Here is a 26,661-nt window from a genome sequence, read left to right as displayed (position 1 = left end):
TAACTTGAGAGTGACCTTAGGCAAGGTACTTTATTTTTGGGGTAGCTCAATTTTCTTGACTGGAAGATGGGTAGAATATAATGATCATTAATTTATGAGATTATAGTCAATGTGTGCAGGCCTAGCACAGTTCCTGGCGTATACTTGCTTATTCTTGAACCTTCTTCTTAGACATAGTCTATCAGTTCTCCCACTTTGCTGATGATTCCTTGCTTGGATTTTTGTGTTCAGCCCCTGTGCTGCTCATTACACATTCACCCTAGTTATTCTCCACTGCCCTCATGCTTTAGTCCCCACTGCATTTCTAATAATTTTCAAAAATATGTCTCCAGCTTGCATCTTATCCCCAAGATTTGGATAGCTGAAAATCTCCACCAAGATATCCCATGGGTACGTCAAACTCAGAGTGTCTCAACGGTATGTGGTATCTTTTCTAAAATTTGCTACTTTTCTCTGTTCCTGATGTCTGTAGATGCTACTACTGTCCACAACGCGACCTGAAGTTAGAAATGTGGGTGCCATTGGCATTGCTATTCCTAGGCTCTACCATCATATAAATCATTCTGTTCCAACAATTTACCTGTAAATGTTTTTCAGATCTCTCCTTTTTCTCTCAAAGACTCATGTCATTTTTCTCTGGTCTAGGTCCTTCTCTCTCACCTGGACCACTGCTAGACTCTCAAGTAGTGTTTCTACCTATCATTTCTCTCTATATAATCTGTCATTTACACATTGCAACTAGAATGGTCTATCTGAAACAGATGACCATGCTACTCCTCTTCTTAAATGTCAACACCCCTCTGCATATAGATTGATAAAGACATCATGTTGTTTCTGTCTTCTATCTCAAATGCTGTTTGACTTGTCATTCCCAGCTTACCTGAGTGTCTCCCATTCTTTAATATTCAGTTTCATCCTCACCTGTAGTCATTCATCACTGACTGTCATGCTTTCCCTACTCTGTGCTCCCCAAATCTTTTCCTCTACTCCCCTAAAGTAGTCTGTCTTTACAGAAGTCGATCCCATCACAGGTTCTAGTTGCCTGTTAGATCATGAGCTCTGTGGGGGTCGGGGACTCACCCACCTGTATTCGCAGCATGTGGTACAATCTTGCCACATGAGGAACCAGAAAATATTTATTGACATGAGCCAAGCCCCCATCTGCTCAATAAATTCCAGGTTAAGAACCATTTCACAAGGCTACAGTCAGCAAGATGATACTAAGTTGTCTGATTGAGATTAAAGTTTCCATTTATAGTTATTTTTGAATCCTTACATCAGGTTATCATGAAATAGAAGCAGATAATACTAAATTCATCATCCTTGACTTCTCATCAATATTCACTTATATAAGCATGAGCAAGCAATTTCTTCCTCTGTACCCGCTCTGTGACTCTAATATTCTAATTATGTTTATATCCTCCTGTTTTTTTTCCTAAATTTGTCCAGCAATTGGATTATACACAATGGAGGAAAACAATTTTCCCAGATGAAATCTGAATGAATGGTATGAAGCTTAATGGCCTGAGTCAACCATTCTGCTTTTTAGAACAGGAAACTGAATTAGCTATTGTCAACTCATGGCCCACAAGGGCTGTTTGCTCTAGACAATGTTGGTCCATACAGTGTTTAAAAAATTATTTGTGATTGTGACCTTTAAACATTTAAACTTCCTTAAGAAAAATATAAATTTCTGGCTTTTTTCAAAACCTTGGAAGAGCTGGCAACAGTGAATCCACAGTCAGCAACTAACTTGGGTGGAACAGCAAATGACCCCTTATGAGAGCTTGAGTGACTCCCTCATGAGTGCATTTTGCCCTATCCCTTCCCTTATGTTTCACATATAGGCTCCTGAAGGCTTTGCAGTTTGCCAACCACGTCGCAGTGTTGACCCTGGTCTTGGAGACAGTGGTGTTCTGAGATTCGGGGAGCCTCTAGAGTTTTGACAATCAGAGAATCAGAAGAGAATAAAATTGAAGAAACTAAAGAAGTACGACTGAATAATTTAACCTAATAGAGAAAATTATCATTACTGAAAAAGAGAAATATTTTCCTGAGTGGTGTGAAAGTAATACAGTGAAGCATAATTTTTACTACAAAACCAAGTAGGAGTATACTTTATAGCTACTTAAGTGGTGCAAAGTCGGGGACAGATTTTCAAAGCGTTAAATAGGAACTTATCCACCTGATCTCTATTAGTGCTAATGAGAACCACACCACTCAGTGCTTTGAACATTCCTCCTAGGTGTTTCCCTATGAATATTTATGCAATCAGAAGTAAAATGCTAAGTATCACCAACTAGATATTATTCAATTAATGCAGAGTTTCAAAATTACCTAAATTCCAGTACAACTATATTTACTTAGAAGGATTTTTAAAGTGGGGTTTCACATTCTGGAAGTACATTGCATTAAAAGTTTTTAAAGTTTGGGTTTAAGTATTCCTTCTGATGCTATCTCTTTTTCCTTAGCCTCACTGTGAGCCTCAATTTCTTCATCTGCATAACAGGTATATTACCTGACCTTCCTAATCTAAGGAATGTTATGGGCCCTCAGTGAGCTACTTGCGGGAAAGTGCTTTATAAATAAAGTATTATATAAGATTCAGATGTTGCTATATAGTCAATAGACAATTTAGATAGTTGTAACAGATAAAAATGCACTATTTTTTTTTCTGCTTGTTTTCTTAACTCTTTTTTTGTGTGTGTGCCTACATTTCCTTCCATTTTTGTTTTACTTGGTGGCTTGGGTGAGAGTGATCATTTATTCTTTGAGGGTTAGAGGGTGTTCTGTCATCTGGAGAACTGGGCTCATCTACTTGGTCACCCCCCTCTGCTTGGCTGCTGCTGAATGTGTTTCTAGTCCCTTATTTTAATTACATAATCATTCTTAATTTACTTTCTTTTATTGGAAATTAAGTGCTAGTATTATATCTAGAATTCCATTTGCTTTATTCCTCAATTACTAAGAGTAAGTTATGAAAGTCTTCGGGATTCTACTCGGGAGACTGAGATGGGAGAATTGCTTGAGCCCAGGAGTTTGAAGCTGCAGTGTGTCGAGATTATGCCTCTGCACTCCAGCCTGGGTGACAGAGTGAGACCCTGTCTCAAAACAATAAAAAATGAAAAAACTCCTGGATTATATTTTAATATTTGCAATTTATAAGGGTCTACTTGCCATGGTTTCGTACCTGTGTATAAATTATTGCATCAGTGAACATCCCTTTTTGAAAAGTATTAATTATCAGCACCACAATCTAGTAGTAGAAAGCACTACAGTCTATATCCCTTAATACTAAAAACTTGGATTCAAGAGTAAGATGCATTTCATCTACAGTGAATGTAACCATTTTCCTAAAAAGGGTTTATGTGTTGAATTGCCTTTTGCCTTTATAAGACACAAAAGTCTTGTCTAAAAACAATACTAGTAGGAAAAGATTCATGCTGCATTTATTTCTAACAACTGCATTTATTCACTTGTTCATTCAACAAATACTTATCAAGCAAATGTTTGATTGTTCTGAGATCTTGAGAAGGTGAAAGCAAAACATAGTTGCTGCTTTAGGAAGTTCATATTCCCATTGAGGAGATGGAGTATCTGCCAGAACAGCACAGGGTGATAGATTCTGCCATCCAGGTATTTGTAAGGTACCATAAAAACAAAGGGCTTCTTGGGGAGGGCCCAGGTTGGCCTGCACTGGTCAGAGAAGGCAACCCAGGGTAGGCCCTACCTGAGATGAGTGGTAAAGAATGAGAAGTCTCAGTGAGAACAGCCAGTGAAGTCTGGGGGAGTAAGTCAACTTTACCATGGATCTCACAAAGCTCTGAGGAGAAGAAAGGTACACAGAGAGGTTAAGCTCTTCAAATAACCTTCTTAAAAATGTTTAAATGGGAAACAGACACACCAGTTTAAAATATATGAAGGCTGATAATGTAAGCAACATGAAAACAACCAATTACCTTATCAGATAGTGTATCATCAGAGGTCTAAACTTATCTCTTAGTGAGGTTAGGAAATTGGACACATTCTTAAAGATATAGAGAAGATTATGAATATGGAAAGACGCTTAAAATTGTAATTGCTCTCTCTGAGATGCAATGAATTTTTAAAAAAAATAGTGTAAAGATAGTAACAAATGTGTCTAATAATATTTATTAGGGTGAATATTATTTCATCCTAAATTTTTGTTCTTTAAAGTTTGAAATAGTTTTAAAATATAAAAATTAGAAATAATATAATTAATCCCTACATACATCTACCTAGATTGTAAAATGTAACATTTTTGTATTGTATTCTCCAAATCTTTTCTTTTCTTTTTTCAAGAAATAAAACATTATAGAAGTTAAATCCTATTGTGCATCTTCTTCATTTTCACTCTCCTTACTCTCCTTACTTCTCCAGACAGGATTACTATTCTAGATTTGGTGTTTATTATTCCCACTTATGACTTTATATTCTCACTACATATCTGTATCTGTAGGCGACACATATTATTGCATGCTTTAAAACGTAGGCAAAAAGTAACCTATTGTCTGTATCATCCTTAAACTTGCTTTATTCCTTCAAATCTGTATATAGAGAGATTTCTCATATTGATGTATATAGCTCAGTTTATTCATTTTGATGCTATAGAATGGCAAATACACCACAATATTAAAATTGACTCTGTTGGTAATGGAAATGTAAGCTGTTAATTTTTTAAAAACTCCTTTAATTAAAATTTTTTGACTATTTAAAGCAGTATTATGGTGGATAGTTTTGTATATTTTCCTTTGTGCTCATGTGTAAGAGTTTCTCTAGAGGATATATCTAGAAGTGAAATTGCTGGCTGCAAAAATATTAATATCTTTACTTTTTAACAGAAGTATACCTTTTTACACTCTAACAGCAGTGTGTAAGAATTCCCGTTGCTCCAACTTTGCCAACATTTGGAATTGCCTGACTTTATAATTTTGGTTTAGCTGGGAATAAAATGGTATGTCATGTAAATCTGTATTTTCCTAAATGAGGTCATAGTTTATAAATTGGTAATGCAAAAAACAAAAGGTGCTATTAGAAAACAATATAACTGAAGATATGTTATAGTAATGTAACTGTTCCACAGAAGAAAAGTTGCTTCACCAAAGATAAAACTCTCAAAAATTGTAGCAACAGAATTTTTTAAAGCACAATTTTCTGTTACTGTCTGTCTGACATGCCACATATATTTAGTTATGTCATTCTTCCAAAATGTGAACTGATGCCAGTTTTCTACTGTTATAATACTAAGAATCAAAATTATGTATTTGTTATAGAATCTTCCTGAGACCTAGAAATCGGTATGATTTCTGTGAGCTGTTATACTGTGACTTAACACACAGATTGAAGCAGGAGATAGACAGATTTAGAAAGTGTAGACTGCCAAGTCATTGAATTCTGTAATGAGGCACTCACAGAGATACAGAATATAATTTGGTTTTATTTTATGCAATGATTTAAGAAATAAGCGTATATATCCTTTACTAGTCAATGAGAAAATGCTCTGCCCTTTAAAACATAACATCACATATCTATTTCCTATTAATGTACACTTTTAAGGAGATAAATTGCAACTTTAAAAAATTTTTTAAAAATTTCTTGTAGTATGAACTAATATTGTGTGCTGAAATATGTGTGAAGTGACTATAAAATTAAATTTAATATGCCTGTAATATTCATACTTTACCTTTTGTATTCCTCTAGACTTTGGAATAATTGTGATATTTGCTCTTTTTAACGTATGTATGTCTGTTCAAGTAGTGAAATTTGAGGTATTTTCTGTGTCACAAATTGGTGTATATTTTAGCAACTTGTAATGCAAAGTAATTCAATATTCTACAGAGTAATTTGTTACCACTGTAAGTACTACTTCAATTCAGTATAATATAATTTTAATTATGAAAATAAAGGTTTTATCTACTTTCATCTGGTTTTAATTTCTTCATTTTTATTATAAGATCCCTTTATAAATATTATGTAATTCATCTGCGTTTCTACCAAAATGTCTAGTTTTACTCTAACAAGTGGAAGATCAGATGGTAGCCTTAATATATGCATTCTGTTTCTTCTCATCTTTTATGTCATTAGTAAAAATAAGGATGGTTGTGATGTATAATGAAAATGCAGATTCATAACATGATTAGCCTGATGTAAAACAAATTTTAAGTGCCTCAGGCATTAAAGACATTACTCTGGATCTGTGCCCATGTGTGTATACAAAGTGCTTTTTTATTATTATTGTAAACACTTAGAATCAACCTGTTAACTAAAATACCAATAAACCCCCAAATGACACACTGAAGGGAGACAATTATAAGTGGTGTCTGCACACCAGATTGTGTATGATAGGGAGCTGAGTGTGTGTGGGGGTGGGAGGAGGATGTAGACATTTCTTTTCAGTCCTCTAAGAGGACAGGAAAGAGCGGAACATTCTTCAAAGCAATTTTAGGCACACTTCCGTGTGTCTGCATGATTGGTACAACTGTAGAGGTATCTAGTTTTTGGTTGATACTGTAAGGGTGAGTGTAATACATATTTTTTTCAGCTCTGATAAAACTGCATTTCAATTTTTTGCTGTCTTTCAGAAAGTCCAAATCTTGAGGATTTAGTCTGTCCTAGGCCATTGCTTGCATGTACCTTGCCTGAGGCTTCAGTCTGACCCCTGGTTATATTCTCCTCTTTCCTTTTTCTTCCACCAGCATTTCATCTCCTTTTGGCATAGAGCAGCTTATAGATGGGGGTGAATGAGGGAGAAGTTAATGCAGAGACTGACATGGCAGAAGAAGCCTCTTTCATTCCATATTTGTTCCCATGGAAATTTGTCTGAAAGTATTACCATGGCCCTAATTTTCTTTTTTTAATTTTGTGTCTAACTAAATGTCTCAAGGATGTCGCACATGGCAGGGACAATATGTGTAAAGGTGCTTGAGAAGCACGTGCCTAGTGCCACCGGCAGTTTAGGGCCACGGGTGATCCCGGGCCAGAGTGAAAAAGGGGACCAGATCTAGACTGTGGAGGGCCTGGCCAGCTGCTTTATGGATATGGGCTTTGATAATCTTTGATACCTTTGATTATCTTTGATAATGGGGTCTTGTGAACTGTTGAAGGGTTTTAAGTCCTGCAGTGAAGTGGCCAGAATGGCAGTCCACCTGCAGGCTGCAGTGTGGATCGAGAACACTGGTGGCAGTGGGACCTGCTGGGAGGAGTCTGAGCCAGCAACACAAGGTGGGCAAGGTCCTCAGAGATTGAGGACAGGAGAGGTAAAGGGGCCATCAGCTGGACTTGGGTTTAGATTTAGATATGGAGAAGGAAGAGGAAAAGAAAATCTGTATGTTTCCAGCTTGAATTACTGGTTGTACCCCCAGTGAAATAGATATATAAGGAAGCAGGTTATAGGAACAAGAATGTAAGTTTACTTTGGTATAGATTGCATTTGAAGTGCCTATGGGGCAGCTAGTTGGCTACACTAAGAGGGGTGAGATTATGAGATTACTAGGGTAATGCTAAGTTGAACTTTGAAAGACAGTAGGGGCTGGACATTCCAGGCCAGGGAGCAGCACAAATGCATGAATGAGGACATCAGGTTTGGGGAACTACTAGCATCTCAGAATGGCTAGAATAGATGTGCCGCAGAGGCAGGGCTGCAGGCAGGGGAAGGCAGCTTATGCTGGATGGCATGAGTGGTGGAAGGTCAGACATACCCAGGTCCATGAACATTTGTGTTTTTCCACAACATCAGACTCTTATTGATGCTATTTCAGTCATAGAAACCATAAGCTACATGGAGTTCCCAAAAAGGTAATTCTCCTTGGTACTGCCCATTCACCTGGTAGCGAAAGCCATGGGCACATAGGTTCAAGCCAAGCCATAAGTCAGTCAATATTGCAAACCATGCATAATAGTATATTTAATTAATACATAAATGTTATAGATCACACATTCCACAAAAGAGTGACATTCAACATCAAGAGGAAAGGGTTCAGAAAAAAGAGGCTATTGAACCAATCCAAGGAGAGAGAAGTGAGCAAGGAGAATATCCTGGACTGATCCTGAGGGATGTCAACAAGGATTGTGAGGATTGTGCAAGAAGAGTCTGTGATTTGGGCAGAACCTTCAGTGGCAGGTGCTGGGTGCTGATCCTGAGTGACAGCAGGACAGTGTGTGTTAAGACAGCCATCTCAAGATGATGAAGTCCTACTCTTTTTATAGACATAGAGTGAGGACTAATAGTAAAGAGTGTGCCTGGTTACATCCCTATCTGGTTGGGAACAGTCTCTATTGATTAGGCCAACATCTGGCTCCTGTTAGCATGATGCTTTTTGAAATGTGAGAAGGAATTTTTTTCTAAGATGGAGTTACTTATGCTAAGGGAGCCACTGGATAAACTGAGGATTTTGAACTTCACCTAAAATCTGTGAAGGAGTTTAAAGTGAGAGATATGATGAGCTTGGCATTTATAAAGATGGTCTGGTAGTGTGGGTGCAGTGTTGAGGGTGGATTGGGTTTTGGGCACAGAAGAAGTTGTCTGTTAAAATATTGCTATCACAATTCATGCACAATTCAGGTGTAAAATCAAAGGTAATTTTATTTTTCACATCCTATTTCTTCTTGCTTCCAGGCACACTGTAGCAAAACAAAAACTAACAACAATAAAACCCCTCAAATATGCCTATTTCAAGAAACAATCTCTTCAGGCACACAGGTGGTCCTTTCAGGATTTCAGTCCTGATGGTTCTGGTTTCTCCAGTGTACCTTTGTTCATCCTTCTCCCTGGGGTAATTGAAGTCTCCAGGGGCTCATGAGTGTGTCATCCTGGCCTTAGTGCCTGTGCTGTGCTGGGTGTTCTCTGTGGCCCCTGTAGAGATATACTCATCCGACTAAATCACCGTGAAACCTGGGTAGGAGTACGTACAGGTGTGACTGATCCTCTATGGTCTTGTCCAGCATCATTGTGGGCCCTACTGTTCAGGTTCTTGGTCTCCACGGTAGCCTTGAGGCTCAAGTGATCCATTTGTGGCCTCTTCGTCCTCACATAGAGCCTCCACTTAGTTCATCAACTTCCTCTGCCCTTTCATATACCCACTGAAGACCTAGGCATTCTTCTCTCTACTGTAGTAGGCGAGATTTCATGCTTGAGGAAGACTTTTATGTATAGAAAGGAATTCCCCCATTCATTTGTGCTTTGATAAATACTTGTTCATTTCAAAGCTAAAAGTCAATTTACAGAATTTATTTTACTTCTACATCTGGTTATTTTTTACAAAATAAAAATGTCATTCATTTAAGTATTTTATTTAACGCATAAGTTTAGTGGATTGAGTCTTCTTTAAACATTAGCATCACTTAACCAAAGTCTTTTAGCCATTTGAAATTGTGATTATGTCTATGACTCTAGGATGTAGTAAAGGTTTCGAATACCCTAAAAGGTTGACCAAGAATATACAAGGCAATCCAATGATTATAAAATATATTACCTCACATATCTTCAAACCTTAAATTATAAATCGTAAAGTTTTCTGATGTCTTCATTTCTTTACAACTTACATGTTATTGTGAAGTATAACCCATATATACTTCCTTATTTTTTAAAACCTTGCTACTATATATTCCTGGGGTTATCACAATCTTATCAGATCCCAATAAAATATCGCCTCATACTAGGCAAGATTACTGGTTTTTTATTCCTGACAGTTTAATTTTGGTTTATATATTCTACATTCTAAGGAGGTTCAAAACTGAATTCTTGATTTAGGCTTGGTCACTATTCTTATGGCTACCACTTCTTAAGCCTACCCCGCCTTATACAGTGCATGAGTTTCCATTTCTAGCAATCAGTGCCCACAACTAGAAGGTACTTCTCTTCCCCTTCTTATCTCAAAGGGTCTTCCCTTACATCATATCTTCTATTAAAATCTTCCTTAGCCTCCTCGCAAGCCTAATCTTAATGGCAGAAAGACTGGGAGTAGGAGGGGGGATGGATCATAATTGCTGAGAAAAAAAAAATACATCAGGGTATAGTTCAAATTTTAAAAATTAGCTTCGTTATATTAGAGATGGGGCTTTGGTTACCACTTGCATCTATGTGGTTATTGAGGTAGATATGGGAATGAGATCACACAGGAGAAGATGTTGGAGAGAGCCTCGTGTTTCAGAGGAAGCTGAGTCAGTAGGTCAAGAACAACCCTAAAAAGAGACCAAGATGGAAGAATCAAAAAATGAGGCAAAAGGCAGTTTTGTGACAAGATCTCACAGGCAGAACATTTCAAAGAGGGAATGTACAGCAATGTCAGATGCAACAATTAAGATGATACTACAATGCTACACTTATAACATGAGTCCACTTACGTAAGGTACCTAGCGAAGTCAAATTCACAAAGACAGAAAGTAGAATGGTAGTTACCAGGGGCTGGGTAGAGGCAGAGATAGAGAGTTAGTATTTAATGGGTACAAAGTTTACGTTTGGGAAGATGAAAAAATTCTGTGGATGAACGATGGTGATGCACAACAACGTGAATGTATTTCATGACAGAGCTGCATGCTTAAAACTGTGTAAAATGGTACATTTTATGTTATATATATTTTATCACAATAAAAATGCTGCAATTAAGACAATTCAGATAAAGGCAGAAATGTGTCCATTGGTTTTAATAATATCCTTGTGATTGGAAGTATTTGCAAGAGTGACTTCAATGTAATGATGGATATTTTTATTAGGTACTGCTGCATTACTAACCACCCCACCATTTTATTTGTTCATGATTCCGTGGATTGGCTGAGCTCAGATGGATGGCCCTTCTGCTCGTATTGCTTGGGGTCTCTCCCAATTTCTGTCAAATGGTGGCTGGGGCTAGAATGTCGAACATAGCTTCACTTTCATATCTAGTACCTTGCTGGGATGGCTGGCAGGCTGCGATTTCTCTTCCACCACATGGATAGCTTGGGCTTCTTTCATGGGGCCTGGATCTAAAATGTCTGTGTTCCTGAAAGGTTACCTCCAGTATGCATGTACCATTTAGTATCTGCTTGCTTCCTCCTTGTTAATGTCTCATTTGCCAAACCCAGAATCTGGGGAGGTATGGTTCATTGGGGGTCACCAAAGTAACAATCTACCATTATAAGACAGAAGACAGTATGGAAAAGAGGTTGATTAAATAGAAAAGAGAGGTAAGGACATTTATATCAGGCTGGTGAGTACAGAGACACTTGAGCATATACACAGAGACAGGAGTGAGCATGGTAAATGGAAATGACAGAAAAGAGGCTGCTGCAGAGGGAGCCTAGGCAGGGCAGTGGCAGCTTCAGATAGTTTGAGAAGATGGTGATGAAAACTTGCAGTTAATGTTCAGATTTTGATTGTTCCAGCTTTTTGTGTTTATGTCATGTTCTTGTATGAGCAAGAAAGCAGAAAGAAGAATGAAGATGAAAGTCAAATCACTGGTGTTTCTTGTTTACGCTGAGAGACTTCAGTCATCCTTAATTTCTTTCTTTGCCTGAAACTCATATTCAATTTACAAATTCTATTGATTCTAATTCCAAATATACCCTAAATCTGACCACATATCATCAGTTGCCCAGAGAAAACCCTGGTCAGATTACACTCCTTTCACCCGGACTACTAGAATAACCCTCTAATTTGCCTTCCTGCCTCTATTTTGCTCTCTGTATAGTTCATCCTCCACACAGCAGCCTTCCTTACACACAAATCAGATCATGTCACTTTTCTGCTCAAAAATGAAAGCAAGCAAACAAAAGCCACCTTTAGTGACATCTCATTACAACCAGAATAAAATCCTACTCTTTACCTGGCCAACAGAGTCCCATGCCCCACACCCAGCCCTGGCCCTGTTCTTTCCTTCTTGTTCACTATTATCCACATTTCTTTCTTCCCTCCTACTTGCCAAGCTTGCTCCCTTTGAACTTGCTGTTCCTTTTGTGTAGACCACTCCCTCCTCACCCCAGTTTTTACAAGTATATTACCTTTTCATTGTTTACGTCTTAACTCAAATGACACCCCTTTCAAGGGGCCCTCTTTGGCTAACTATAATAGCACTCACTGCTTCGCACACAGCCCTGTCTGCCAAATTTTACCTGAATTTGATTTTTAACTATTTGTCAATAATTTATACACATGCACCATACATGGGAGCAGAAAAATGTCTAGTTTTATATTTTCAATCAAAATTATATGTGCGTAATTTAAAACTCAATTCTATAAAAATTGTTGTCCAGGTGTGGTGACTCATACCTGTAATCCCAGCACGTTGGGAGGCAGAGGCAGGTAGATTGCCTGAGGTCAGGAGTTCGAGACCAGCCTGGCCAACATAGTGAAACCCCATCTTTACTAAAAATACAAAAATTATCTGGGCATCGTGGCGGGCACCTGTAATCCCTGCTACTTAGGAGGCTGAGGCAGGAGAATCACTTGAACCCGGGAGGCGGAGGTTGCAGTGAGCCGAGATCACACCACTATACTCCAGCCTAGGTGACAAGAACAAAATTCTGTCTCAAAAAGAAAAAAAAATTGTTGTGTAGAGGGGAGTCTCCTGTCTTCCTCTCATCTTGCTTTCCCCTACCCAGAGAAAAACGCTTCTCATTTTTCAGCTGAATTTTTGTTATGCTGTTCTTTGTTGATCTTTCATGTTTTAGATGTTATTTGTTGACTTGTCACCATGGAAGATGAGGATTTGTCTCCTTCATCTCACTCCCACCCCCAACACATTCGTACACAAATACTGCCAGTCCTGCCTTTCTTCCAGGATGTGTATATCCTGATTTTTGTTGGATCAATGTTTGGAATTTACATTACTCCCCCTGTATGTAAGCTCTTCTAGCATGAGGTAGTATTCCCATTTTTAAAAATTATACATATTTAAGATGTACAACATGATATTTTGATAGGCACATATATAGTGAAACAATTACTGTAGTCAAATTAATCTATTCATCATCTTCTCTAGTTACTTTTTGTTTGTTTTGTAGTAGAGTATCTAAAACCTACTCTCTGCAAATTTTCAGTATACAATGTAATATAATTGACTGTAGTATTCAAGCTATACACTAGATGTCTAGACTTGTTCATCCTATAGAACTATAAGCTTTCACCTACACCCTTCACCTACCTCTCCCGGTTTCCTCCCCTTCCTTGCCCCTGGTAACCACATTCTACTCTTTCTATGCATTTGACTTTTAAAGAAAATATTCCATATATAAATAAGATTATGCAGTAGTTAACTTTCTGTGTCTGGCTTATTTCACTTAGTATAATTTGCTCAAAGTTGTTGAAAATAACAGGATTACTTTTTTTAAGGCTGAATTATACTCCATTGTGTATATATACTACAGTTTCTTTATTCATTATCTGTCAATGGACACTGAAGTTGTTTCTATGGCTTGGCTATTGTGAATAACGCTGCAATGAACATGGGAGTGCAGATATGTCTACAAGGTGGTAATTTCATTTTATTTGGTTGTATACCCAGCAAACGGATTGCTAGGTCATATGGCGATTCTATTCATATGGCAGTACTATTTTTAATTTTCTGAGGAACTTTCATACTGTTTTCCACAATGGTTGTACCACCTTACATTCTCATCAATAGCCTACAAAGGTTTCCTTTTCTCCACACTTTCATCGACACTTGTTATTTCTTGATTTTGGTAACAGATGTCCTAACAGGTGTAAGGTGATATCTTGTTGTGGTTTTGACTTGCATTTCCCCGATGATTAGTGATGTTTATTATTTTATATACATGTTGGCCATTTGTATGTCTGTTTTGAAAAATGTCTGTTTAGGTCCTCTGCTCATTTTTTAATTGGGTTCTTCGTTATTTTCCTATTGAGTTATGTGAACGTCTTATATTTTGGATATTAACCAATTATCAGATATATGGTTTGTGAATATTTTCTCCCTATCCGTAGGCTGCCTTTTCATTTTATTGATTGTTTTATCTGTTGTGCAGAGCTTTTAGTTTAATGTAGTCCCACTTGTTTATTTTTGCTTTTATTGCCTTTGCCTTTTTTTCCTTTCCAAAAAAATCATCACCAAGACCAATGTCAAGGAGTTTTTCTGCTGTTTTCTTCTAGGATTTGTATGGTATCAAGTCTTACATTTAGATCTTTAATCCATTTGGAGTTTTTTTGTGTGTCTGGTCTAAGATAAGAATTCAGTTTTATTCTTTTGCATATGGATATCCAGCTTTCCCAGGACCATTTATTGAAGAGACTATCCTTTCCTTATTGGTCTTATTGGTGGTCTTGTTGAAAATTAGTTGACCATATGTGCTTGGGTTTATTTCTGGACTCTCTATCCTGTTCCACTGGTTTATGTGTCTGTTTTCAGGCCAGTACCATGTTCTTTTGATTATTATAACTTTGTAATATACTTTGAAATCAGGACGTGTGATGCCTCCAACTTTGCTTTTCTTTCTCAAAATTGTTTTGGCTATTTGGAGACTTTTGTGGTTCTATATAAATTTTAGAATTGTTTTTCACTATTTCTGGGGAAAATGCCATTACAATTTTGACAAGAATCATATTGAATGTGTAAGTTGCTTTGAGTAGTATGGACATTTTAACAATATTTATCCCTCCAATCCACAAACACAAGATACCTTTTCATTTATTTGTGTCTTCTTAATTTCTTTCATCAATGTTTCATATAATTTTCAATGTACAGATCTTTTACTTCCTTAGTTAAATTTGTTTCTAAGCATTTCATTCTTTTTGATGCTATTGTAAATGAAATTGCTTTCTTGATTTCTTTTTCAAATAGATTATTATTAGCATAAAAAATGCAGCTGATATTTACTTGCTGATTTTGTATCCTACCACTTTACTGAATTAATTGATTGGTTCTAACTTTTTTTTGTGGAGTCTTTAAGGGGTTTTCTACATATAGCATCATATCACCAGCAAACAGAAATACTTTTTACTTCTTCCTTTCCAAGTTTGATACCCTCTATTTATCTTTCTTCTCTGACTGCTCTTGTGAATACTTCCAGTACTATTTTGAACAGAGGTGGTATGTTGAGAATGGGGATCCTTGCCTTGTACCAGATCTTAGAGGAAAAGCCTTTAGGTTTTCTTCATTGATTATGATGTTAGCTGTAGGCCTCATAAATGGCCTTTATTATGTTGAGGAAATTTCCTTCTATACCTATTTCATTGAGAATTTTTACCATGAGAGGATGTTGAACTTTGTTAAATGTTATTCTTGTACCTGTTGAGGTGATCAGTGCTTTTGAAGTGTCATTCTTTTAATGTGGTGTATCATATTTATTGACTTGAAATGTTAATCAGCCTTGAATCATAGAGATAACCCTCACTTGGTCATTGTGTATAATCTTTTTGATGTGTTGTTGAATTAAGTTGAGTCCTTTTAATAATTCAATTCTGTGCTCTTCTCTATTTGTTTCCCTCTTCTTTGCATATGTTCAGATGTATCTGTTATTTTATCAATTCCCTCATCTTCATGAAAGTGTTCCTGGAGCCTTCTGACCTTCTCCAATTTGGACTGTCATGGCTAGGGCATAACTATCATTCTAGAATTTCCTTTTCCATAAGCACCAGAAATTATATTCATCTTTGTCCTATTTGTATTATCTAGTTTGTAAAGGAGGTTTGCTTCCTAAATTTAATGGAACACACCCTCTGTTAGCTTCCTGAGAAAGGATTGGGAAATCAACCTGATTGGAAAGTTAACTTTTTGAGAATTCACTTGTCTGAAAATGTTTTAAATTTAATTGAAATATTTAATTTTCCTACTTACAAAGTTTAGTAGGCTGGGAATTATTTGTCATCTAGGAATTTGAGGCCATTGCTTTACTACCTTCTAGAAATACATGTTCCAATTGAGAAGTCTCAAGTCATGACCTAGGCTTTGTATGTGGTCTGTTTTTTCTCTCTAGGAGTTTGTAGGGGCCATCTTTTTTGTGTTCTGAAATTTCCAAATAATATCCATTGGTGTGAATTGTTTTTATTCTTTTTGTTAGTTAATCATTGCACTCTTTCAATCCGAAAACTCATGCCCTAGGAAATATCTTAGAATTATTGACCTAAATTTTAGCCTTTATTGTCCCTCCTCTCTTTCTGAAACTCTAGTTATCTGGGTGTTGGACAACCAGAACTATAACTTCTAATTTTCTTATATTTTCTATACTTCTCTATTTTCCATCTCTTCTTACTCTCTTCTCTGGGAGAATTCAACAATTTTATTTTCAAATCTTTTTGAATTTTATTTTCCAGTTATCTTACTTTTTATTTCCAAGGGCTCCTTTTTGTTGTTAGATGTTCTTTTAAAAGAAAAAAAAATTATTGTTGTTTTCTTATCTTGTTTCATGGCTTCAGTATCTTCTCTTATTTCTCGTTTCATATTAATGGGAGTTTATTTTTGTTTTTTTGACATTTGCTTTTCTTTGATCTCTGTTTCCTGCAAGTTGCTTTTCTTTTCATTGGTTTCTACATTTCTTGAGAAGCTTTCCTCAGACTCTTCATAATTCTTAACTGTTGGCTTATATTTAAGAGTAGGGCATTAACTTTGTTAATGACCTGTTGCCCATGGTTTTTACTTTAGTTAAATGACTTGTTGCCCATAGTTTTTACTTTGGAGTGATCAGATTGAGTTCTCTCCTTAGGAGGTCCCCAGATATAAGCGATTTAGATCTTTCCTTTGGGGCTGGTCTGAATACTTAGTGAAACCAATTCAGGCTCCTGCCTGGATGATCACTGGCTGACAGTGTTCTGGGAACCCTAATGAGGAAAAGTTATGGAGGAAGGGAGGAAGGGAGCAGGGGCAGTTATCCCAGCATTCAGCATGAGTGTTTTATAATCTGCCTGTTATCAAAATGGTGCCTGCTTCTTCAGCACACACCAGGGCTTCTCCTACAATCCATAGTCTACTTGTTTTACTGACTATGTAGAGCTGACTATGTAGAGTGGAGAAAAGGGTCTTACTGCATCTTATACTGACTTGTACCCAATCCTCCTTATGGTAGCCATACTTGTACCTCTACTTGCAGAAGTACCTGGTATCATCGATTGCTAAGATGTTGGGGATGGGAGGAGTTGGGTGGTGTAAGCTGGATTGCTTTTCAGCTTTCCTTACTGCCAACTTAGGATTCAGCTTTCTCATATCTGCTAAGTGAGTTACTAATGTTCTGCGTGGTTTAGATTTTTTTCCCCTACTTTTAAAATTTGTTAAGGCTGAGTGTAGTGTCTCATGCCTATAATCCCAGCACTTTGGGAGGCCAAGGTGGGAGCATCACTTGAGCTCAGGAGTTTGAGACCTGTCTGGGCAATAGAGTGACTATCTACCTAAAATTTAAAAAAAAGAATAGCTAGGCATGGTGGCAAGTGCCTGTAGTCTCAGCTACTCAGAGGCTGAGGCAGGAGGATTGGTTGAGCCTGCCAAGTCAAGGATGCAGACAGCTATGATTGCATCACTGCACCCCAGTCTGGGTGACAGAGTGAGAACCTGTCTCTAAATTAATTAAATAATTAATTGAAATGTGTTACTGTTTTCCTATTACCTGCTTTTCTTCATTCTTGGGGATTTATGTCTTAGAAAAAACTCTTTACTGGTGCTCTAGGGGATTTATAGAGAAAGCAAAAATGAATGCATATGTTCAGTCAGCCATCTTTTCATTTATTTACACTTCTATGCACACATAATTTCCTTAAGTGTGGGAATTCCGTCTGCCTTGTTTACTGTTTCATCTATGCCCGTAGTACCTGGCACATACTAGATGCATGATAAATATTTATTGAGTGACTGATTACTAGCTGACAGACCAGCTGACTAACTTTGTTGGTTAGATTTCTGAACCATCTATAAGCTGCAAAATTTAAAAATGATGGTGGTGTGGACACACCTACAATGAACTATTTCTGAAAGGCAGGACATGTAGGGTTTCTTTAAATATACTTTCATCCTATTGAGTACTCTTTTACATTTTTAAATTAATTTTTCTGTTTATTTCGGTTAGGAATTTAAAAGGGAAATATGAACTGGTATTAAGATAACAGTATACTTAGGGAAGAATATGACATAGCTAGAATGCAGTAGATGGTGGCTTTTTTTTTAGCCTGAAACTGAACTTTTTATTCCTTTTTCCTGTTCCATTTAAATACATACATCATATGAATATAGTGATTTCAAGTCTGTTCTAATACCTTAATTTCCTTGCTGTTTGGTCACTCCCTGTTGTCAGGATGGCAAATTCCTAGCACAGTTTTTAAGGACTCAATTTTGTCCCATAAATTATTTTAAATATTTTTGTACATAAAATGAAATTAATATTCCTATAATGATAATGCCCTAGCCAGTCCAGCTTTAAAGTTTTCAGTGGAAGGAAAATTTAACAATCTGTAAGAAAAAAGAAAATGAAAGCAAAGGAAATTCAAGGAAATCATTTTTCTTTCACAAACCAGGGCCATGTTCCCTCAAGTAGCCTTGTGTGCATGTGTTAATTAATTTAATAACATTCACCAAGCACATCCTATGTGCTAAACCCTGGAAACTATGCCCTGTTTAAGCACTCATTCCACACTCATTCAATTAAATTGATTTGAAATTAACTTTTCTGTTGCTATTTTTTTTTCTCCATGGGAGCTTTACCATAGCAGTAAACATTTTCATCCACATACCATTTTGGTAAGGTGTGTACCACTGCATCCATTTAATAGCTAGCTAGTCATAAATTATAAATTGAGAGAATTAGTACTGTGACAACAAAGGACATAGAGAAAGCCCGTGTTGAAACCAGAATTAGAATTCACTTGAATCTCTGGTGCATTTGTTTTAATCTGGTGAATAGTACCCTTGACTATAGAGAGATGTTAATAATTCTACACACTTAAGGAAAAGAATAGCATTTCAACCTTGAATAATGATAGACACAAAATTCAAGAATATACAAAAATGGAATAGGAAATCAGGGTTGCCATATATTGCTTTAAGAAGATTTTTTTTTTTTTTTTTGTTTTTTTTTTTTGAGATGGAGTCTAGCTCTGTCACCAAGCTGAAGAGCAATGGCGTGATCTGGTCTCACTGCAACCTCCGCCTCCCAGGTTCAAGCAATTCTCCTGCCTCAGCCTCCTGAGTAGCTGGGATTACAGGTGCGTGCCACCACGCCTGGCTAATTTTTTTAATTTTTATTTTTAGTAGAGATGGGGTTTCACAATGTTGGTCAGGCTGGTCTCCAACTCCTGACCTTGTGATCTGCCTGCCTTGACCTCCCAAAGTGCTGGGATTTCAGGGGTGAGCCACCGCACCCAACCTTAAGAAGATCTTAATGTGAAATGTCTAATTTTTTTTCCTTTTCACGTGTAAGTCATTCATGGGTTGATAATAGGCATAATTTTGGAAAATTCTAAATACAGAGCTTAAAGGTGTGGGCCCTCCTGTTTAATAGTCTTCAATAATTATTCATGAATATATTTATTTGTGGTGAGTTCAGTCATCCATATTTGTGTCCATTTTTAGGTTTATCGAATACAGTTTATCCTAAAAGAGACAGGTATACTATGACGATACTGCAAATTTAAAATGCATAGAGTCTGCATATCTGAAAACATTGTCTTTTTCCTTTAGAATTTCTAAGTCAAAGGCTGTCATTCTTTTAAAAAGGCTGGGATTCTTGGGCAGGTTTTGGATCATTGTTTTGAATAGCAAATTCTTTTTTTTTTTTTTTACTTTGTTTTTGTCCTGTCCCTCCTTCACCTTCTCCTTACCCATTCCCCTGCATCCACTCTCTACAAGCAGGGAAAATCCTCCTCTCAGGGAAGGACAGGAAGGAAAGTGAACAGCAATCCCGAGAGGCTGAAGCTAATGGGGGCTTGCAGATCTTTCAGCAGAGGTTGTCAATGATAATCGTGCAGCAGAGGGCTCCCCTATGGGCGCTCTGACCTCTTGGTAAACTATTTGTTTCTCCTTGTATTGATTAAAAAAACAAGCCACCAGCCTGTACTCTCTATCAACCAGGGTGTTGTTTTAAAGAATCTTCCACATTTAAAACATACTAACTCAAAATTCCGAGATCCTTAGCTTTGCTTTACTCTGTATTTCAGGTGAACCAGATCATTGATAATATTAAAACATAATCCCTGAAAGAGGCAGAGGATACTTTCCAGGTTTATATTTTTTGAAAGAACATGAATCACATATTTCAATAATCAGTATAATACCCCAAATATTAAACCATCTAAAACAAGCATTCCTCTTAATTATGAGTATCTGAAGACCACGAAGTGTTTAATCGTACTTACATTTGGGTTGCAGAAGGATTTCTGTTTTAAGTATTTGAACAAACTGAAGCATTGTTTTCCTTAGTATGTGTTATAGAGTCTACTTTTTTTCCTTCACACCATAGTATACTAAAGTAAAACCCAAGGACCCAAGGCAATTTGATCGCTTGCAAGTATGAATCTAGATAAACCTTACAGTAGAGAGAAACCTCCAGGTTGTATACCTATTGACATTGCTTAATAAAAACTTCTAGAATAATGGTGCTTCTGGTTGTGTTTCCAATAGCAATGTGATTGTAGTGCACAGTGGATTAAGTTACTGATCCTTTGAATTCTGACCTTCTGTCTAAAACAGCTTTAGAGGTTACTCTTTTTTTTTTTTTTCTTTTCTTTTCTTTCCGATTTGGGAGACTGGAGGAGGAAAAAGTTAATGCTGCTTGAAGGAAGAAAAAAATTCTATAGGTTGTTAGGTTTGGGGGCTCCCTCTCCCCAATCTCTGGCAATTGCTTTTTAATAATAATGGAACTTCTTGATTCTGAATACTTAAACTATACATCCAAATGCATCAGGAAATGTGGAGTGCACTTTTACTGTAATTATTTCCTCAGTGAATAAATCAAGTGTTTATGATATAATAACTATTAAAAACAAAGCACATCATACTGGGTAACTGAAATTAAGAAAGGTAAAATGTAATAAATTGATATAACTATGAAACAAGACATGCATATAATTGTTTGTTGTAAACTCGAACTCTGCTTTTCAATATAAAGAATAAGTTGGGATATTTATAATCTCTAGGAAAATAATTAACCTTTTTGAAGATGTAAGGAGAAAAATCCCATATCTCCTGATTTGAGCATTTCAAGTTCAAGGATTTTTTCTCTATTGACCATTTAATGTGCTTTTATTTTTGAATCTGCTTGCAGTATATGCTCAGAAATAATCAGCTACTATATAGTGATTTTTTTCTCTTCCATGTTGAATATATTATTTTGGTATATAACAATATGTATCATTTCAAATATCACACATTTTTCTGGATTTTTGTTAACTTTATGGGCTATCACCTTGCTTCAAAATGATGATACAATGAGGAGACATTAATGTCCCGTTGCTCCATCTACCGTTTAGAAGTGACTTTGATGGTGCTAGAAAAATGAGGCAGGCTCCAGAACAAATAGTGAGGGAAAAATCACTCATACTTAAAAAAATCAGGATTCACAAAAATATAAAATGCCTAGCGCAGTGCCTGGCATGTAGTAAGCACTTCATAAATGCTAATTCCCGTCTTTCCTCCATGAGCTATTCATTGTTTCCAAAGAATTTAAAAACTGTGAACTCAGCTGTCATGAAATCTGAAAAACACAAAGCAAATTTCCAGATCCTCTTACATGTTTTGGGAGGCGCTGACAAGATTGGTTTTGCCCATGGCTTAGAGGAAAAAATCTTCAAGAAGAAACAACCTGGGTTTTCTAGGTTGTTTCCTGTCAACAGAAACCCATTTTACAGCATGAGAAAGCAAAATAACATCGCTGAGATTAAACATATGCTTCCAGGACCAATTATTTATATATTTTTTGGCAGAAGGAAGAAAAAGTAACTGTTTGCCATTTTGGAAAATCAGTTGATTTTAAAAGAGGAAACCTGTTTTGTCATTTTGTTTAAGTATATATATTATCTCATCCCCTTTCCTTAAAAATCTGCCACTGCCCTTGCTATCACTATTAGTTTCAAGAAGTGCTGCTCGAAGTTTCTATTAAGAATAATACTTTACAAAAAAAAATCCGATAGGCAGTCATTACTACATAGGATAACAAGTTTCCCACCCTACATAAATAAATGTTATTATTAATATGTAATAATAAACGTGCTCTTTAGGAAGTCAGGAAATAGGTTATATTTTCATATTGTGTTGGTATAAAGACTTTAATGTGTATTAAAATAATTTTCCATGGTACAGCTAATAGTTAATTACCTCCTTAACTTTACTGTTAAAAGCTAATCATGTTGGAGTTTGAAACATTTCACAAAATAGTGGTAGACCTTCAATTTGGCAGGTTTAATATCATTCTTAAAATAAATAGAGGATGTTTTACTTGGTTACATTTCAGCAGAAGGCTCCTGGGAGCAGGACCCTCATTGTAGGTCTCGTGCTGGTGGGGAAAGAGCAGGTCATGGAAGTGACCACTCCAAATGCCAGCAAGGATCATAGTGTCAGCCATCCAGACACGGTTCCAAAGGCTCCATAAAGAAGCCAGGGAGGTAGTGCCATGGCATGGACCACAAGAAAAATAAATTTATATGAAACCAGGAAGACTGGAAGTATAGTATTTTGGGATACTCTATTTGCCATTCTACTTTGAACAGTCTGAATTACAAAATGTTGAATACTTTCACATATTGATTTTAATCATGTGGAAGAAATAATGGCTAGGATTTTGCTTTTTTAAGAAAATGCGTTAGTCTTTAAGTGCTGGTTATATTTTGCAACTTACTGTACTGTTATTTTTGAGAAATAATCATCTCAGAAAAAGCATAGAAACAAAGAGATTAGTAAACTGTTGGACCAGGTAATAGCATGCATGCTGACTTCTAAAGTTATTTCAAAGTAAACACAAATAGAAGAAAAATAACTTTAAAGTGCCTCATTTATTGACAACTTCAAAACTGTAAAATAGCTTTATTTTCATTATTGGAATGAAAAGGAAAAGGGACACTCATATTTTATCCTTTGTTTTCTCAGTGTTTATTTGTTATACTTAATTTGATTAATCAATTGTTTACTCATGAAGTTTTAGAAAAGTCCAAGTTACCTTTTAGATTGTTGTAATGAGTTCCTTGTATCTGTCCTTGTCTCTCTCTCATATATATACAATATGTTTTAATATTACAAATGTAATGTAAATATCATGTATATATACATATATATATATACATATATATATATATGCATATCTTTTTTATCATGTCCTTAACCTAAAACACTAAACTCTTCTACCAAAATTGAAGATTTCCTCCACATAACCAGGCAGGTATCTAGGCAACAGCTGGCTCTGTCAGATAAAACCTGGTTGGCGATACAGCCTGTGAAAGATATTGTCTCCTTGAGGGTTTTCAAACATTTCATTACAGTTGAATATTTCAAGTATTTTCCCTTTCCAGATAAAATTATGTATTTTTTTATTGGGGAAAAAGCATATGGGAAAAATTTAAAATTCCTTTTCATACATTTATGTATTGAGATTTCCATGGCAAATATGAAATAACAATGCTTTCTTCTATTACCTTTTACTAGTAGCAATGTTCAACACATTTTCCTAAATTTTGTAGTTATATGTATGACTGTATTTAGGGAACAATTTAGTCCTTAAAGGGTATGGTTAAGTTACATAATATAGTTATAGTTGGTGAAGATTTAGAAATAGGAGGCTGGGTGTCCTTAATAGCTTAATGACAAACTGGGTGTCATTAATAGCTTAAATGTGGCTGTTTATCATAGGATAACTTACTTTTGGTTTAAATTTTATGCGATAGTAATTATTATATATTGGATATTCAGAAGTAGTAACCATACACAATTTATGGGTAAACGTGATTGTTTTTAATCCATCTAATTTTGCTTCAGGAAAATGAAACTCCATAAAAGTAGTAAATATGCACATGGATATTACTTTTAGTCAGTGACTGAGCTCTTTGTTACATAATTATGTAGCATGAGCTGTATCACATCAATTAGTGGTCACATTACATTCATCATACTTTCACTAATTTTCTTCATAATTATATGCATAATTTATTTAATATTTCATTTGGTTATATAAATACAAATTAAATTTCAACATAAAAACATATAATATGATACGTTTAACTATAATGTGGGCAAGTAACTTGTATATAAATGTGACACACTTTACATAATATTCCCACTGTTTTGATTTTGTATAGTTCTTATATTCTGGATTTGTCAGTGTAATCTTTCATGGATTAGAAAAATAATTTCTTACTCTCTTATGTCTAAAATAATTTTTAGACAATTGGAAGCATGAATACAACAGCTAAATGTAAAATTTCAAACATTGTTTAATTCTCCAACCAACACCTCAAATTTTAGATTTTATAGAGCTTAGAAATAAATGTGGTTGCAAAAGTATTTACTGTTTGATATCATATTGAATTACCATAACATTACATTTTATCTGACAATGCTGGAAATCTCCATTACAAGTTGTATTTTATTTTCTGCATATATACTTTAGTATATTGAATAACTGATACTTCTGGTCTGAGAAAGTGCAGTAGGTGGTAACATAATTCTATTTCTGCTGCATATATGAACAGATCCAATAGCAATCAACTGTTTCTTGACCTGGCTTCCCAAATATGGTAGATGACTAGCCCATGATTCCTTGCTGGTACTATACAAAATGAAATCCTAGGTGAGTTTGCAGTTTAAGCTGTAGCCTATGTTTGACAAAGTGTTCTTTTCTGAGGAATTCAGACTGGCATACTTTCGGCGGTTGGGGGGAAGTCTGTATTAAATTTTGGTCATTAGCAGCTTTTTAATTTTTTGTTTTCATCGGAATGGTGCTTTCATTTACGTATTAGCAATATAAAGTTATGATTGTGTCTATGTGTTTTATTAGTTGATGATCTGGAAATGTATTATAAAGTCATGCAAAAAGTTGTGATTTTAAAAAATTTTTTCACATCTGTCAAGCGCCTAAAAAATGAGGATGCTTTTTTTTAAAAAAATAAAAAACCTAATAAGTAGAATAGTATTCTATGGGTGATGACAAAACAGTTTTAAGAAAACTCCAATGGGTATAAAGATTTTATTTTAGAGCACAAAATTGGTTACAATCAGTGACTAGCATCAAAATAAACAAACGATGCCTTCTTTGAATATATGAAATCTACATAACGGTTAAGTCTTCGCACCAAAGTCATGTATCTGCATAAAACATATCTTAACTGAAGCTCAGCTCTTTAGGTGAGTGTTATACACTGTCATGCATAGATTCTGAGGTAAGAATTTTTTTAAAGAATAAACTGTAAAGAAAGAGTTCTAGATAACGTGAAGCTTTTCCAAAAATCATTTTAAAATATTACCACTGAAACATTATCTGGTTCATATCCAAGGAATTATTCACCGAAGACTTGCCATTCTAGAAATCATTTAGGATTCATCCTTCAGGCTTTCATTATTAAACTGATAATAGCTTGCACGTTTGCTTTTTCGCTTTCTACTTAAAGGGAAATGGCCATTCTAGTTTTTTATTTCCCCCAGACCTGTTTCAGTAGTAGGTACGTTAGTTGGGAAATAAATTCTGAAAAGTAGTGGATTCCTTAAGTTTCAGGGCCTGAAAAAAGTTTAGGAAAAGTGTAAAAGATAACGTGTAACTACTCCCCAAAGATCTTAATTGGTAACTACTGTTGCAAGAGGACGCGTGTGTGTTGACCGTGTCTCAGAGAAGTTATTCTCACACAGCTGTTTATTCAGATAGCGTGGGGCGCGCTCATTTACATAATAATTTTTTTTTTTTTTTTAAAGCAGCAAGGTTGAGTCAGACAGAGCAGTGATCCTTTCAATTGTTGCATTTAAACCAATAAGGTTAGGACAAGAGAATAGCTGTGGTTTGCGTTGCAAAAACCAAAAAAAAAAAAAAGAAGAAGAAGAAGAAAAAAAAAAAAAGCCCCGAGGCTCCATGGGCAGACCTACAAGGCTGCGCAAACAAATCGAGGGATGAGATTCTGCTGTTTCTTTGTCTAGGGTTCTCAGATGCTATCTGCGGCTGCTGTTTGGTGGGGAAGGAGCGCAGGGCGCAAAGCTGTTACCAAACAGAACGGTGGGAGCTGATGGCTCCGAGTTTGGGGCGAGGTAGAAACTCTCCAGTGCCACTTCCGACTTTAAGCCTTCCTGTTGCCGTCCACTGTGGCGGATTTCTTCCTGGGGAACGCGTTTTCGCTCAGTCGCTCGGCAGCCCGAGCCTGCGGCATCGGCCAGGCGCCTGCCCCCTGCGCCGAGCTTTCCCCTGCAGAGGCGCTCCGCTCCCAGAAGCGCCGCGGCTACACCAGAGCGCCTGAGAGCCCTCGCGCGTCCCAATCCAGGAGCAAAACTATGTCAGGAATGGAGGTTTGCTAACCCAGAAAATTCGAAGGAACACATTAAACTGGTGGATGCAGCAGATGTAAGCGCTGTAAGTACAAGCTGACTGTTTGAAAAATTGTAGTGACTGACAACAGCTGTCCTGTGGGCAAAGCCCAAGCTAACAGGAGCGCTTTTATTATTGTTTTGATTTGTTTTCAAAGAAAAACATTATGGCATGGGGAAAATTATGACACTTTGTACCTAGTACTTTATGAGCCACAGGGCTTCATCCTAGAAGTAGAATTCTCAA

The 26,661-nt window shown here is 36.3% G+C and overlaps 1 protein-coding gene across 14 annotated transcripts in view; it reads left to right on the top strand.

Annotated features, from left to right (window-relative positions):
* The window catches only part of EYA1 (EYA transcriptional coactivator and phosphatase 1), a 335,785-nt gene that overhangs the window by 143,812 nt on the left and 165,312 nt on the right, over nucleotides 1–26,661 (top strand). For 4 of the 14 annotated variants that reach the window (XM_003902853.4, XM_009213196.4, XM_017962103.3 and 1 more), the window contains exon 1: nucleotides 25,844–26,460. The exons of the other annotated variants lie outside the window; for them this stretch is intronic. The gene's annotated coding sequence lies outside the window, so the exon portion shown is untranslated. Of the gene's footprint in view, nucleotides 1–25,843; nucleotides 26,461–26,661 lie in introns of those variants that run through there. 14 annotated transcript variants of the gene reach the window in all.

This window comes from Papio anubis, chromosome 8 (genome assembly GCF_008728515.1).
Source record: "Papio anubis isolate 15944 chromosome 8, Panubis1.0, whole genome shotgun sequence".
Lineage (NCBI taxonomy): Eukaryota > Metazoa > Chordata > Mammalia > Primates > Cercopithecidae > Papio > Papio anubis.
Note: the sequence above shows the minus strand (reverse complement) of the source record. Positions and strands in the feature narration are given on the sequence as shown.